At 42.2% G+C, this 16,589-nt stretch overlaps 1 protein-coding gene across 2 annotated transcripts in view; it reads right to left on the bottom strand.

Moving 5' to 3' along the window:
* Positions 1-14,999, bottom strand: part of GIGYF2 (GRB10 interacting GYF protein 2) — a 147,146-nt gene extending 132,147 nt beyond the window's left edge. For both annotated transcript variants that reach the window (XM_049888462.1, XM_049888463.1), the window contains exons 1-2: positions 14,914-14,999; positions 10,210-10,275 (exon numbers count right to left, since the gene is read on the bottom strand). The gene's annotated coding sequence lies outside the window, so the exon portion shown is untranslated. The remainder of the gene's footprint in view (positions 1-10,209; positions 10,276-14,913) is intronic.
* Between the last annotated feature and the right edge of the window lie 1,590 nt (positions 15,000-16,589).

The raw sequence follows: 16,589 nt of genomic DNA, 5'->3' as shown, positions 1-16,589 counted from the left end.
AAAGACCTAAACATAAAGACTAAAACGATAAAGATCATGGAAGAAAAAATAGGGACAACCCTAGGAGCCCTAATACAAGGCATAAACAGAATACAGAACATTACCAAAAATGACGAAGAGAAACTTGATAACTGGGAGCTCCTAAAAATCAAACACCTATGCTCATCTAAAGACTTCACCAAAAGAGTAAAAAGACCACCTACAGACTGGGAAAGAATTTTCAGCTATGACATCTCCGACCAGTGCTTGATCTCTAAAATCTACATGATTCTGTCAAAACTCAACCACAAAAAGACAAACAACCCAATCAAGAAGTGGGCAAAGGATATGAACACACACTTCACTAAAGAAGATATCCAGGCAGCTAACAGATACATGAGAAAATGCTCTCCATCATTAGCCATTAGAGAAATGCTAATTAAAACTACGATGAGATTCCATCTCACTCCAACAAGGCTGGCATCAATCCAAAAAACACAAAATAATAAATGTTGGAGAGGCTGCGGAGAGATTGGAACTCTTATACACTGCTGGTGGGAATGTAAAATGGTACAACCACTTTGGAAATCTATCTGGCGTTTTCTTAAAAAGTTAGAAATAGAACTACCATACAACCCAGAAATCCCACTCCTCGGAATAGACCCTAGAAAAATAAGAGCCTTCACACGAACAGATATATGCACACCCATGTTTATTGAAGCTCTGTTCACAATAGCAAAAAGCTGGAAGCAACCAAGGTGTCCATCAACGGATGAATGGGTAAATAAATTGTGGTATATTCACACAATGGAATACTACGCATCGATAAAGAACAGTGACGAATCTGTGAAACATTTCATAACATGGAGGAACCTGGAAGGCATTATGCTGAGTGAAATTAGTCAGAGGCAAAAGGACAAATACTGTATAAGACCACTATTATAAGATCTTGAGAAATAGTTAAAACTGAGAAGAACACATACTTTTGTGGTTACAAGGCGGGGAGGGAGAGGGTTATTTACTGATTAGTTAGTAGATAAGAACTACTTTAGGTGAAGGGAAAGACAACACTCAATACACGGAAGGTCAGCTCAACTGGACTGGACCAAAAGCAAAGCAGTTTCCGGGATAAACTGAATACTTCAAAGGTCAGTGGAGCAAGGCCAGGGCTTTGGGGACTATGGCTCAAGGGGACATCTAAGTCAATTGGCAAAATAATTCTAGTATGAAAACATTCTGCATCCCACTTTGAAATGTGGCGTCTGGGGTCTTAAATGCTAACAAGCGGCCATCTAAGATGCATCAATTGGTCTCAACCTACCTGGAGCAAAGGAGAATGAAGAACACCAAGGTCACACGACAACTATGAGCTCAAGAGACAGAAAGGGCCACTGGAACCAGAGACTTACATCATCCTGAGACCAGAAGAACTAGATGGTGCCCAGCCACAACCGACGACTGCCCTGACAGGGAGCACAACGGAGAACCCCTGAGGGAGCAGGAGATCAGTGGGATGCAGACTCCAAATTCTCATAAAAAGACCAGACTTAATGGTCTGACTGAGACTAGAGGGATCCCGGCGGTCATGGTCCCCAAACCTTCTGTTGGCCCAGGACAGGAACCATTCCTGAAGACAACTCATCAGACATGGAACGGACTGGGCAAATGGGTAGGAGAGAGATGCTGATGAAGAGTGACCTACTTGTATCAGGTGGACACGTGAGACTGTGTTGGCATCTCCTGTCTGGAGGGGAGATGGGAGGGTAGAGAGGGTTAGAAACTGGCAAAATTGTCACGAAAGGAGAGACTGGAAAGGCTGACTCATTAGGGGGAGAGTAAGTGGGAGTATGGAGTAAGGTGTACATAAGCTTATATGTGACAGACTGACTTGATTTATAAACGTTCACTTAAAGCTCAATAAAAATTACTAAAAAAAAAAAAAAAAAAAGACATCAATTCTTCTTCCGTCTTCCTTATTCATTGTCCAGCTTTCACATGCATATGATGTGATTGAAAATACCATGGCTTGGGTCAGGCACACCTTAGTCTTCAAGGTGACATCTTTGCTCTTCAACACTTTAAAGAGGTCCTTTGCAGCAGATTTACCAAATGCAATGCATCTTTTGATTTGTTGACTGGTGCTTCCATGGCTGTGGATTGTGGATCCAAGTAAAATGAAATCCTTGACAACTTCAATCTTTTCTCCGTCTATCATCATGTTGCTCATTGGTCCAGTTGTGAGGATTTTTTTTTATGTTGAGGTGTAATCCATACTGAGGGTTGTGGTCTTTGATCTTCATTAGTAAGGGCTTCAAGTCCTTTTCAGTTTCAGCAAGCAGGGTTGTGTCACCCGCATAACGCAGGCTGTTAACGAGTCTTCCTCCAATCCTGATGCCCTGTTCTTCTTCATATAGTCCCGCTTCTCGTATTATCTGCTCAGCATACAGACTGAATAGGTATGGTGAAAGAACACAACCCTGACACACACCTTTCCTGACTTTAAACCAATCAGTATCCCCTTGTTCTGTCCAAACAACTGCCTCTTGATCTATGTAAAGGTTCCTCATGAGCACAATTAAGTGTTCTCGAATTCCCATTCTTCCCAGTGTTATCCATAGTTTGTTATGATCCACACAGTCGAATGCCTTTGCATAGTCAAGAAAACACAGGTAGACATCCTTCTGGTATTCTCTGCTTTCAGCCAGGATCCATCTGACAACAGCAACGATATCCCTGGTTCCACGTCCTCTTCTGAAACCAGCCTCAATTTCTGGCAGTTCCCTGTCGATATACTGCTGCAGCCATTTTTGAATGATCTTCAGCAGAATTTTGCTTGCGTGTGATATTAATGATATTGTTCTATAATTTCCACATTCGGTTGGATCACCTTTCTTGGGAATAGGCATAAATATGGATCTCTTCCAATCAGTTCCAAGGGTAACATTTTATATTTCTTTTTTCTTAAATCACTTCTCTTAAAATCTATCAAAACAGAAATGTTAAAGTTTTGGATAAAACTGAGGAATTTTTTCTAGAACTGTGCTGTTCAATACAGCAGTCATTAGCCACATGTGCCTGCATAAAAGCTAAATTAATTGAAATTACCTAAGATTTGAAATTCAGTTCCTCAAAGAGGGAAAAAAAAAGAGTAATTTACAGGGGAGAAGCCTGACAAAACATTACCTCAGCCAGGTAAATCAGTGATAAGTTCTGCTGATAATATGAGCTCTGGATCTGACATGATGAGAATGGTACTTTACACCTCTGTGGTCTTCGTCCCAAAGCCCGTGGCCCCAGTCTAATCAGGAAAAACACATCAGATTATTATAATAGAGGGCTATTCTACAAAATCCCTGACCAGTCAAAACTATCAAGATTATCAAAAACAAGGAAAATTTGAGAAAATGTCGCAGCCAAGAAGAGCCGAAGGAGGTAAGACAACTAGACATAATAAGGTGTTCTGGATGGGATCCTGGAACAGAAAAAGACTAGGTAAAACTAAGAAAATGTGAATAAACTATAGACTTCAGTTATCAATTTGGTTCATTAATTACCATACTAATGCAAGATATTAATAATGGGGGAAATGGGTGTGGTATAGATGGGAACTCTTCAATTTTTCTGTAAATCTAACACTGTTCTGAAAAATAAAGTCTATTACAAAAATGAAGGAATTTGAATTGTAACAAAAAAGGCTTTTTACACTTAAAAAACTCAGTTCCTCAGTCATACTGGCCATATTTCAAGTACTCAACAGTCACATGTGGCTAGGAGCTACAGTATTAGTGTAAATTGATAGAACATTTCCACCACTGCAGAAAGTTCTATTGGGCAGTGCTGATGTATGAGATTACTTTCACAGAATTATAATTAATCACAACTAATGAGCAAATCATTAGTGTTAAAAAGCAAAGATGTCATCTTGAGGACTAAGGTGTACCTGACCCAAGCCACAGTGTTTTCAATCACCTCGTACACATGCAAAAGCTGTACAATGAGTACAGAAGACCAAAGAAGAACTGATGCCTCTGAATTACAGTGTTGGTGAACAATATTGAATACACCATGGACTGCCAAAAGAACAAACAAATCTGTCTTAGAACTGCAATCAGGGTGCTCCTTAGACACAAGGATGGCAAGGCTACATCTCACATACTTTGGACATGTTATCAGGAGGGCTCAGTCCCTGGAGAAGGAAATCATGCTTGGTAAAGTAGAGGGTCAGCGAAAAGGAGGAAGACCCTCAATGAGACGGACTGACACAGTGGCTGAGATAATGGGCTCAGGCATAACAACGACTGTGAGGACAGCACAGGACCGGGAGGAGTTTCATTCTGTTGTATACAGCGTCACTATGCCAGGGAACTGACTCGACAGCACCTAACAATACTGGTGAGCAAATCCATATCTAAACCTTGTTGCCGCCAAGTTGATTCCGACTCATAGCGACCCTACAAGACAGCGTAGAACTGCCCCATAGGGTTTCCCAGGAGTGCCTGGTGGATTCAAACTGCCAACCTCTTGGTTAGCAGCCAAGCTCTTAACCACTATACCAACAGGACTCCAAATCCCTTTGTACTTATCACTAAAAACCCTCACTGATATCTAAAAACCCTCAATAATGTGTCCACTCCAATTTCAATTCCAAATAATTACTTAGGGAAAAAAAAAGGTGTTTGTTTTGCTTTGATTTTTTAATCAGTGTAACATATATTAAATGTAAATATTGAAAACTGTTCCACTTCTCAAAGCATCAGTTTTCAAAGTACGGTTCATGGACCCCACTACTCTTTCAAGGAATCTGTGATATCAAAGCTACTTTTATAAAAATACTAAGACATCATTTGCATTTCTCACTGTGCTGGCACTTGCATTAATCATGCAAAGCAATGATGGGTAAAACTCCTGGCATCTTTGCATCATTCAAGATAAGGTCATCAAACTCTACTAGTATCCACTGTATTCTTCACAACCGTGTGCCATGTACTCACAGGAGGAAATGAAAAAGTCAGTGTGACTTAAGAATGTCCTCCGTGAAGCAATAACAACTACTGATTTTATTTATCTAGATCCCCGAATACACATCTTTTTCCTACTCTGTGTAGTAACATGGGAAGCAAGAATGAAGCGCTTCTGCTGCGTATCAAAGCTGAGTGAATGTTTTAAGGAGAGGTACTTACGTGACTGTGTTATGAGCTACAAGGTCAACTGGCTGCTTCTTTCATGGAACATCATTTTGACTTGAAAGAAAAACTGGCACACAAATCTGGTTACCCAGACTAGGCTATTTAGAGACATTTTCTCAAAAATGAACGAAGTGAGATTGTCGCTTTAAAGAAAACAATTGACAGTATTTGTTGCCAATTATAAAACTTGACCTTAAATGCTAACAAGCAGCCATCTAAGATGCATCCATTGGTCTCAACCCACCTGGATCAAAGGAGAATGAAGAACACCAAGGTCACACGATAACTATGAGCCCAAGAGACAGAAAGGGCCACATGAACTAGAGACTTACATTATCCTGAGACCAGAAGAACTAGATAGTACCCGGCCACAACTGATGACTGCCCTGACAGGGAGCACAACAGAGAACCCCTGAGGGAGCAGGAGAACAGTGGGATGCAGACCCCAAATTCTCATAAAAAGACCAGACTTAATGGTCTGACTGAGACTGGAGGAATCCCGGCGGTCATGGCCCCCAAACTTTCTGTTGGCCCAGGACAGGAACCATTCCTGAAGACAACTCATCAGACATGGAACGGACTGGACAGTGGGTAGGAGAGAGATGCTGATGAAGAGTGAGCTACTTGTATCAGGTGGACACTTGAGACTGTGTTGGGTTCTCCTGTCTGGAGTGGGGATGGGAGGGTAGAGAGGGTTAGAAACTGGGAAAATTGTCACGAAAGGAGAGACTGGAAGGGCTGACTCATTAGGGGGAGACTAAGCGGGAGTATGGAGTAAGGTGTATATAAGCTTATATGTGACTGACTGACTTGATTTGTAAACATTCACTTAAAGCTCAATAAAAATTATTTAAAAAAAAACTTGACCTTTCAGGTAAAAATTTCAATCTTGGAAAACTATTCAGCACTTCGAACTTGACAGTTTTCCAATACTTAACAATTCTATGCTGGGTGTTGGTATCGATGAAAGTAATTTTTTTGTTTAATATTGTATAATGTTATAATGTAAGAGATACATTTAATGTCCAATATAGACCAATGGATTCTAATATAACTGTACAAAAAGTTCACTGATACAGTTCAAGTTTCACATTGCAACTAATCTTTAAAAATACTTGTGCAATTTTCGTGTAATATCAAAGAAGAATATGTGCAATTATTTTAAAAAGCCATTAAAATACACCTCCCTTTTCCAGCTACATATCTTTGTGAGGATGAATTTTCTTCATATACTTCAAGCAAAGCAATAAAGAACAGACTGAAAGCAGAAGCAGATTTGAGAATCCAGCCAGACAGAAAAGCGATTTGTGAGAAGATAAAACAATGTCACTCCTCTCAACAAACATTTTTAGAAATGTTTTAGAACATATGTATTAGCCATAAAAAATGTCTATAACATGTGATGCGTTTATTATTGCTATTTTTAATGAGTTAATAAATATACTTTTTTTAATTTCTCAATTTTCATTTCTAGTAAGGCAAATATAGAGAAGCATAAATCAAAAAATCAAAAGTTCTCTGGCACCCCAATAATTTTGAAGATGGTAAAGGGGCACTAGGAACAAAACATTGACAATATCTACCTCAGAAAAAAAGGAAAACCTGACAAATAAAAGAAGTACACAAATAAACCAAAAACCAACAAGCATACGTAACTCTGGAAAGCAGATGAAGGTGCACGAAACATCACTGACATCAAGAACGCCGAGATCCAAAACGCGACACTTATTCAGAAAACACCTAGTCTTTTTTACATGTGTCTTTTCTAAGGATGCAGGGACTTCTCACGTTCCGAATTTTACGGATTTTACGTAAGGACTCCTGCCCGCCCCTCCCACTAGGCCGTAAGCCCCTGAAGACAGGGCCATGTGTGATGTGCTCAACACTATCAGCACCTGGCACAGACTGGGCATTCAAATATTTGCTGGATTAAAAGGGAGGAAAAAAAAGGACATGCAAACTGAACTCACTGACCTTCTCTATTTATAAAGATAAAATTTTACAACCAAAATGTACTTATGTACAAAGTAATACAATCACAGAGGCTCCCATTCATTGAGGACCTACCTACTACATGCCAGGCACTGTATTAGGCATTTTAGATTTTTAACTCCCACAATGACCATGGGATGTATTTTACAAGTAAGGAAAATAAGGCTCCAAGAGTTTAAGTAACTTGTCTAAAGTTATAGAGAGTAAGGGGCAGAACATTCAAATCTACATCTCTCTGCTCAAAAGCCCACAAGCTTTTCACCGTATATTGATATAGTGTTCGGTGCTGCTTAGTTATCATTTCTTTCCATCTCCTTACCATTTTCAGAAGAACTAATTTTGTGGGAAGTCACGTTTCTCTTTTCCCCAATCTCCCAACTTTGTTCCACTGACCTCCAACTCCCACCCCTTTACATCACTCAATTAAGCAATATAGTAAGACCTCTGTTAGGGAAAATTCTCTGTTCTCATAACACACTCAGAAACTCCAATTGACAATGGTAAAAGGCCAAACAGTTATCAGGTTCCAGAACTTGAATTAAGGCTCTCTGGTCCACTGACCTCACAGGATGGCTTCGCACCCAGTTACACAGAGGATACTCAGCCAGAGTCTGGGCAACACGACCCCCATTCCCAAGGGACTGATCACAATGAGCACGCCCAGACGTGGCTAGCCCTTCAAAGCCTCAGCTATGATTTACTGATCAGAAAGCACCGAGACAGTACCTTGTGCCAATTCCTCCTCAGTCTCCGCAACCAAAGGACCAACACTGAAGACACCAGAGCTCCCAAGACCTCCTCCAAGCCCAAGACAACCTGCATAAAAGGAGCTTTGTTTTTGCTCCCAAAGAACATACTAGCCACATCACTGTAACAAGAAAGGCTAATGTCATTGCCACCATTCTTCCCACTGCTTCTCAACAATATGTAAATATCTTTTTCCCCCCTTTTGGTAAAAGGATAAGAATAAAACTAGCAAACTATTCCACGAAAAATACAATGCTATAAACATTGTCACGTTATCTGATAATCTCACACCACCAGCCAACGCTTCCCAGTAAGGGGCGCTCAGCGTCTCTGCAAGTTTTCACAGATTGTGTGTAAGTCTTTTTAAACTTCACAAAGTCCCGAACAAGCCTTTCCTCAACACCCAGATTCTAGAAAACATGCTCTGTGAAAAAGGGTCTTCTATCCGAAAAATGAACTCCATTGTGATTGGCTAAAGAAGGAAGACAGCATCTGGGGCCTGTCACCACTCTGTAATAATTTTCATTAGTAATTCCCAGACCAGAACGCTCCTTAGAAGCAAGGATGGCGAGACTTCATCTTAGATACTTTGGACATGTTTTCAGGAGGGCCAGTCCCTGGAGAAGAACACCACGCTGGGTAAATAGAGGCTCGGCAAAAAAAGAGGAAGACCCTCATGAGATGGACTGACACAGTGGCTACAACAACGGGCTCAAGCATAACAACAATTGTGAGGATGGCACAGAATCAGGTAGTATTTCGACGTCACCTAACAGGGTTTGAATCAAAAATCTAGAACCACACTAATATTAACAAAATTTGAGAATACAGTTACTTAAGGAATTTAGACTATGTCACTAAATACATCCATGCCAGCCACAAACAAAAATAAATAGGACTTATAGTCGATTTAAAAAATGTTTGCTTTAGTATTACCTAATAATTCTAGATTAATACAAAAACATGTTATTAAAAAGTTTACATCATCTCACTAATTCTTTCCCAGCAGCGATGGTCCCTGCTACTACCTCCTCTAAATAATGTGAATATAGCCCGTGAAGTTCCACCCTTCAAATTCTAGATGGCTTCCTAATATCCAAGTGTCATTCAATACTACAGAAGCACCCAGAAATCAAATTTATAAAAACAATCCATGAAAAATCCAGTGGATTTTTCCACAAACGAAGCCTCTCATTTGCTTAACCTTTATTTATCCCAGACGCTCCTCTGAATATCAACGACCAAGAATTTTTATTTTAAAAGTACACTAGGAAGTTCCACCAAATGGTTGGTGAGACCTTCTGGGCCTCATTCATCAAAAGTTAAGCACCTATGTTAACTCTTCAAGACACACAAATTAAAGCTGCAGAGCCACGTCCAGGAAAGCTTTCTAGAATACTAGGAAAAGGAAAAGCACCTAGAAACTTCTATGGGAATATGGTAGAATTGCTACCACTGCACCTTCTCTAAGACCTGCCCCCACCCACAGGAGTGAGGCCTTTCAGCTAACTACATTTGCTTCTTCTAGAAGCTTCTAGACCCCAGCCCTGTGGCCATACTAATTGGACCAACAGTGGAGAACTGGACCACTTTAGACCAACCAAATCCACCTCCCCACTCAGGAATCTGAAATTTGGGCACTGAAATAATAATCAGCTGGCTAATGATATTAGAGCTCATGTTCATATGTGGCTCTAGGCATGGCTCCAGGCATGGCCAATTTCTTCCACGTGCTTATTACAGCAAAGTTAGGCTGCAGAAAGACTACAGCAGAAGGGTAAAGAGACCCAGGAAATGCTGTCTGGCCAGCTGGGACAAAGGGCTACGACCACCTCGGCTCCTGAATGCTTCCCAGTTTCTGGCTCCAGTCCTTCATGAAGCAAACTGCTTAGCATCCCTGCCCCACAGATTCCTCTCTTGGCGTAAGCTAGTCTGAATGGGTTCCTGTTTCCTGCCGCCAAAAAATCATCATCACAATTTAAGATATGAATACACAGTTGGATCAATACAGAAAACGTATGATTATTCTTATGGTCATAAAAGAGCTAAGTGGTACCAGAGGAGTTTCTATTTACTGCCCATAACCTCAGGAGAAATCACAGGATGAAGATAACCAAAACCTTAGTGGTGATGGCTGAGTAACACTGAGAATGTAATGCCACTGAACTGTACATTTCAAAACAGTTAAAAGGAAAAATATATGTTATATGTATTTTACCCCAATAAGATATAAATAACAGAAACCGAAAACAAAAATCACCTGTTCGCATGAGCCTTCAGCTTTGTGCTTCCCTTCAACACTCACCTGTTCAAAAGTTCTGCTGGTTCACAGCAGGAGGTCTGAGCAGACTTTGTTCAGATCCTTTTAACACTGTAAATAATAAAATTGCTAACGTAAATCACTCAGCAATTTCTTAGGGAACTTAAAAACACAATTTCTCACCATGAATATGCTGCACAGGAAACAGCTCCCACACCTGGTTAAAATATTAGCATTGCCTGGTGTGCTTACAAACCAGGTGCTCTGTTGCCACATCTAGAGCCTCTCTGGGCAGCTCTGGGTAGGTTTGAGAAACACTCGTTTTTAACAAGGGTCTTAGGTGATTCTGACTGAGCTGACAAATGAGTACCACTATTGGGTTTTAGGGAAGTGATTATTTCATTCAAAACCACATTACAGGGATTTGGTATTGACATCTGAAACGTATCTGATAGCAAATGGACAGCCAGCATCACAGGAAGAAAATGTGTACCTCACAAAAGTAATGACTGAGCCTCCAGAAGGCTGACCACTGTCAAATGTCCAAGAGGCAAAGCTCCATGTGTGCTTTCAGCTGCAAAACCACAACCTGCATTGGATGCTGTGTGGAAGCAGTATCCTAAAAATCCACAAGATGGTGACATTTCAAGTGACGAGGAGCGGCCTGAGGCACAATAGCTTCAAGTGGTCTCTTAGCTAAAATTAGGTGATTCTGTGGATGCTGCTGCTAGAGAACCAAAAAACTATCATTTAAAAATAAAGGTGACAATTTAAGTGACAGCAGAAAGCAACTGGAGAAAGCCTTCCACCTTTGACTCAGTTTTGTAAAAAGCAGCCATGTTATAATACCTAGAAGGTCATCCAACTATACCCCTGTACTCTAGTTTTCCTTGTTTTTTTTTTTTTTTGAAGGGCAGAAGAAAGGAGAGAGAAGCAGGCAATAAACCAACTCTTCTCTGGGCCTAACCCAAAACAGCAAGTTCGAGGGTATCTCCTACTCTAGGAATAAATTAAGTTCAAGTTCAATGAAAATCTTGTACGTAACAATATGAAATTGTGTTCCACATTTAATTACTTGAAGTAAGGAAGTATGTAATACTTTGAAAACATTTTTATAAAATAAAGTTTGGCCACTGACAGGAATATTCTTCTGTTTTTCAAACCTCTCTCTTCCTTCAACCTCACATGAAATTATGGGCAATTCAACACAGGTATAATTTTGTATTCCTATAAAATTCATCTAGTATATTTCTCTCTCATCTGACAGCATGAAAAAAAAATGACAACACTAATTCTATCAAGATATATTACAGGACTCTACCTATAAGTAAGCATGCCCAAGGAATAAAAATCTACTTAATATTTTTAAAGCTATGTAATTCTTCAGGGCATTAAAAATGAATGGCAACTAGGACTTTATATACCATAAAACCTTAGATGGGGCTGGTGGTGGGGGGAGTTCGGATTCAGAGTTTACAACAACGACCAAAGAATGTTAAGGCAATTCAAATAGATGAAGGAAAATGGATATTCAACTTGCCTCTAAGATACCTGGACTAACACCAATATAAGCTGCAGAGTCAACCTAATGAGACTGGTCCCACTTTAATACCTAAGAAATAGAATAAAACAGGAAGTACTGAAAATTGAATCAGCAAAGCCTGATGGAGAGCTGCAGTCAGTCAGTCTTTGAAAATGACACAAATCAAAGACTCTTTAGAGAAGGGGCAAGGGTAAAAGGGTCAGTTAGTAATCTGTTCTCCTGTATTGGTTCTCCCAGTTAGCAATCACTATCAGTGGTCATCTTCCAGTGTGAAGGTCAACAAAAAGAGGATAGCAATATGGCAGATTAAAATGCAGAGTCATGAGGACAAATGAGTTGATACGGCATCAAAGATATTATAATTTAGAAGTGTCATTTTGAAAATTCAACAAAGGAGCAAGAGGAGGAAGAAAGGCACTTAGCTCAAGCGCTGCCTCATCATTATCACCACTATGCACCCCTTTACCAAAGAGCTCCAATCGTACCCTGAACTTGTAATTCCCAACTTCTCATGATTTTGTGACAAGCCTGGGACAAATTATTTTCATATATACAACCTGTCAGCAAAAGCATCTCAAAACCAAAATATTAAATTCCTCAGGTAAACCAAAATGAAAGGGAATTTTTATAAAAGCTCAGAAAAAAAAAATTTTAATCTAGTACCACATTTTTTAGTATCAAATTAGAGATCTAGTCTGAAAAGTACAGGAGGAAGGGTAAAAAACTCAATACAAAAAGTCCTATGCATGTAAGATGTTATTTATAAAGAATATACAAACATATTAGTAGACGTCCTCCAGGCATTTAAAACCAGGCTGGCCAGCACAGAAATAATGTCTTTACTAACAGGCAACGCGAGTTAATACACTGCTTCCATTTTTCTTCCTGGTCGTATGCCTTAATTATCTGTGTCTGTACTTCAGAAATTCTTCATTTCCTTACATTTTCCTTACATGTTCAAATATTCTCGAGATTTCAAAATATCCCCTTCTTAGAAAGCAACTCCTTTCAAAAACTCCTTTCAAGCAGATAAGCATCAATGTCATTTAAAATTTTTTACTGTTGAGAAAGATAACATCATAATTTCCTGAAATATGCTATCTGAATTTTATGAGCCTCCTGAATTTTTCCAGATTTGGGGGTAGGGAGGGTGTGTGGGGAGAAGAATGTTGGCCCAAATTTCCAGAATCTGATTTTCCTTTTTAAGAGTCGTAAGAGAGAAGAAAAATTAGATTCCAGGACACTGAATAACTCCTCTCAGCACCAATGAGGTGGACACACACACAGCTCCTACTAGGCTCCCTCTCTGCCTTCCAGCCCAAAAGCCTCCATCCTTCTCCCTGCCTAACAGATAGGTTGTTCCCACCTCAGTTTCTGCCTCAGGGTCTTTGCCAAGCAGTTCAACTGTCTGGAGCACTCCTCCCCACTATCTACACAAATAGCTCCTTTACTCCTGTCAGGTCTTTCTTCAAATGTTCGCTGTTCTATGAGGCCTTCCCTGGATATTCAAAATTAATCCCAGCCTCCCCCAACTCCTTATTTCTCCCTGTCTCATTTTTTTCCACACCACTTACCACTATTATATATTTTACCTAAGTATTCATTTGTCTAGAAAAGAGCTCCACGGGGGCAGGAATTCTGGGTCTGTTTGGTAGACGTTCAATATTTGTCAGACAAATGAATGCAAGAGTGAATAAAGAAATGAATGAATGAATGGAAGAACATGGTCCCTTCCCCCCTCCAGCCTCGAAACAGTCACTTTATGAAAAAGGTGGAAGCCCTTTCCTTCCTAATGAATCACTGCAATCACCATGGTATTCCTCAGTGCAGAATGTCAAAGGAAAGGATCATGTAACATTTTTCCAGATACGTCGCTTCAGTTTTTTCTAGCGTCCTCTTCTGCTGTCAACGGCTGACGTAACCCAAAAGTACATATTCCAGTCTGTCCACTCTGAAAGCTGCTACACTCACTTGTAAAACACATAAAAACATCAAGGGATGACAGTGAGCACTTGTGTTCTCGTCAAAATGGACAAACTCTGGAAGGCCAGAGTTGCACATACTAAAGGGATGAAAGTGAACGGGCAGAAAAGGAAGGATGACAAACAGTATCTTTTTAATCAAGGAAGTCATTGCATCCTAATAAGGAACTACTACTACATAAGAGAGAATTACCTTCACTGAACAAAACACTGGCAATCACGACTGCCCATGGCTCAAGCCTATACCGAGAGTCCTGGATAAAGCTGTTCCTTACTACCCCCTTACTCAATTTCTTGCAAGTTAAATGGGAATACTTACCTTCCTCACAGGGTGACTATGGTGTGCTTAAGTGTGTTTAAAGACTTGCAGAAAAAGAAAAAATTAAACAGTACCAGATGAATGCAAAGCATCGGGTCTGCTTCCCAAACCCACTCATACACCCTGCTTCTTTCATACCCCCTTTCCTAGTTGCTTGATTTATGTTTCGGCTACAAAACTGAGGTGCTGAGGGTGCTTGGTGGAAAACTGCTGACACTTAGGCTAATGCCCATTTCAACCTGATCTTCGTCAAAGCTGCCACGGGCTCTGCTTTCTCGACCTCGGTCCCTGGATCCGATCATGGCTCCACCTTGCCTCAGGCCTGCCCCAGACCCGGTCCTCTGGCCACGGAAGGAGTCTCCCCAGTCCAGATGCTCCATGAGGAAGGCAAGGGCGCACCGCCCAGAGCCAGGTGTGGGGAGGAGGGCCGGCAGGAGCAGCTGTCTGGCCGCAGCAGCAGCTGTTACCCGGGGCACCCCAAGGCTGGACGGGTGAGCGGCCCCCGAGGAGCAGGTAGTGGAGGGCGAGCCCTCTGCCCCTGACCAAGCTGGCCTGACATGCCCACTGCATCGTCCTCTTCCCTTCCTCGGCTTCCCCCGCAATGCCACAGACATCCCCGGAGAAGGAGGCTCCCGGCTCCCCGCCGCCGAGACGCGCCCGGGGCCGGCGTGCCCCCCGCCGGGGAGGAGGCTCCCTCCAGCCCCGCACCTGACCTGTCCCCTCGCCTGACGCTCCAAGCCGGCCGCTGCCGGGGCGGCCTGTGGGTGTCCATGCGGCTGGGCCGGGTCGGGCCGGAGCTGCGGGGGCGCGAGCGCGGCCGGGGGCCCCGGACGGCCCGGGGAGCGGCGGCGGAGCCGGGCGCGGAGCGTAGCCGGGCAGGGGAGCGAGAAGAAGTCACTGGTTACCTGCGGTCCGGGACAGGGAGTCTCACAGAACCCAAGTCAGTCTTCAGCCTCAACAACACAAGATGGCCGACACGTCGCCACGCACGTCACGTGACACCGCGCTCGCTGCGCCACGCCCCCTACTCTGCCCCCGCCCCCTGCCTCGCTTCTCTCCCCGCCTGTCCAGTCTCCCACGACATCCTTCCTTTCCTCTGCCTCCCGCCCCTCTTCCCTCGACACGCCCCTGCCCGAGACCCGGATGTCAAGCTGGAACGGGCGGGGCCGCGGCAAGGCGCAGGCGCAGTGCCCAGGGCCGGCTGGGTCTCTCGGAGCTCGCTGCCTGCCCTTGAGTTGAGTAGGTTTGGTGTCCAGGGCTGGCTCCGCGCCAGGCACCCTGTGACTCACTATCCTGTGCACCCAATCCAGGGCCTGTTCTCCGTTCAAAAAGCTCTACATCATTAACGAGCTGATTTTTCCAAACTCTTCCTGAGCTTTCTGCCCAGTCTTAAGGGATCTGGTAGTTCGCCTTGTGGGCTTTTCCTGTGCCTTTGCCATCCTAGAGTTTGTGAGGAAGCTACAAAAGCTGAAATTCAAACTAGTTTCTCTACTTGTTGACCGTTTTGGTAGAACCAGGAATTCATTCTGGAGGCCTGGAATGTGAGAGCTGTGAAGTTCCCATTTCCTCCTAGTACATCCAGCCTTATAACCCTTTTGCCTAAAAAAATCTCCTGCTTTGGGGTTGCCAGATAAATTAGAGGACGCCCAGGGACATACTTATACTAAAAACTTACTCGTTGCGTTCTGTATTTTTGTTTGCTAAATCTGGCAACTCTACTCTTAGCCTCCCTTCTTCTCAAGTCACCACCATTCTCTCCTGTATCTCCAACCTTTTCCCATCTTGCAAAACCAAGATCCTTCCCAGCATATTTAAAAAAATAGTCGAGTCGCCCCCCTTAAAATTTAATGTTCAAAGCTCCATTTCCCCTTCCAGGTACTTCCCTGCTCTGTTCTCTTTCAATGCACTGTCTCAGTTTCCACACCTGCTATGCAATCATCAATTACTACCCTTACCTAGCCACCTACCGCTTGCCCTCAGGACACCTCAACCTACAGGTTGGTAATGAGTTTTTAAGTCTGCATTTTAACTTTAGTGCTACCATGTCTTCAACATGATTGACCATCCCTACGTTCTGAAACACTTTGCTCCTTTGACTTTTATGCCCTTGTCACTCAAAGTGTGGTCAATGGCACAATCCCCATCAAAATTCCAACAGCCTTCTTTACAGAAATAGAAAAACAAATCCTCAACTTCACGTAGGATGGCAAGAGGCCCCGAATAACAAAAGCAATGTGGACAGAGAAGAACAAATTAGGAGGACTCACACTTCCTTTTTTTAAAACATGCTATATACAGCCACAGTAATTAAAACAGCCTGATACTGTTATAACAATTGACACGCAGACCAATGGAATAGAGTTGAGAGTCCAGAAACAAACGCACACATCTATGGTCAACTGATTTTGACAAGGATGATAAGTCCATTCGATGGGGAAAAAATAAATGGTGCTGGGAAAATGGGATTTCCACATGCAGAAAAATGAGACATGATAGATGCCTCTCACCATACACAAAAACAAATGCAAAATGGATGAAGGACCTAAATGTACAAACTAAAACCATAAAATTCTTAAAAGAA

The sequence above is a fragment of the Elephas maximus genome, chromosome 6 (genome assembly GCF_024166365.1).
Source record: "Elephas maximus indicus isolate mEleMax1 chromosome 6, mEleMax1 primary haplotype, whole genome shotgun sequence".
NCBI lineage: Eukaryota > Metazoa > Chordata > Mammalia > Proboscidea > Elephantidae > Elephas > Elephas maximus.
This window is presented reverse-complemented; position numbering and strand designations above follow the sequence as displayed.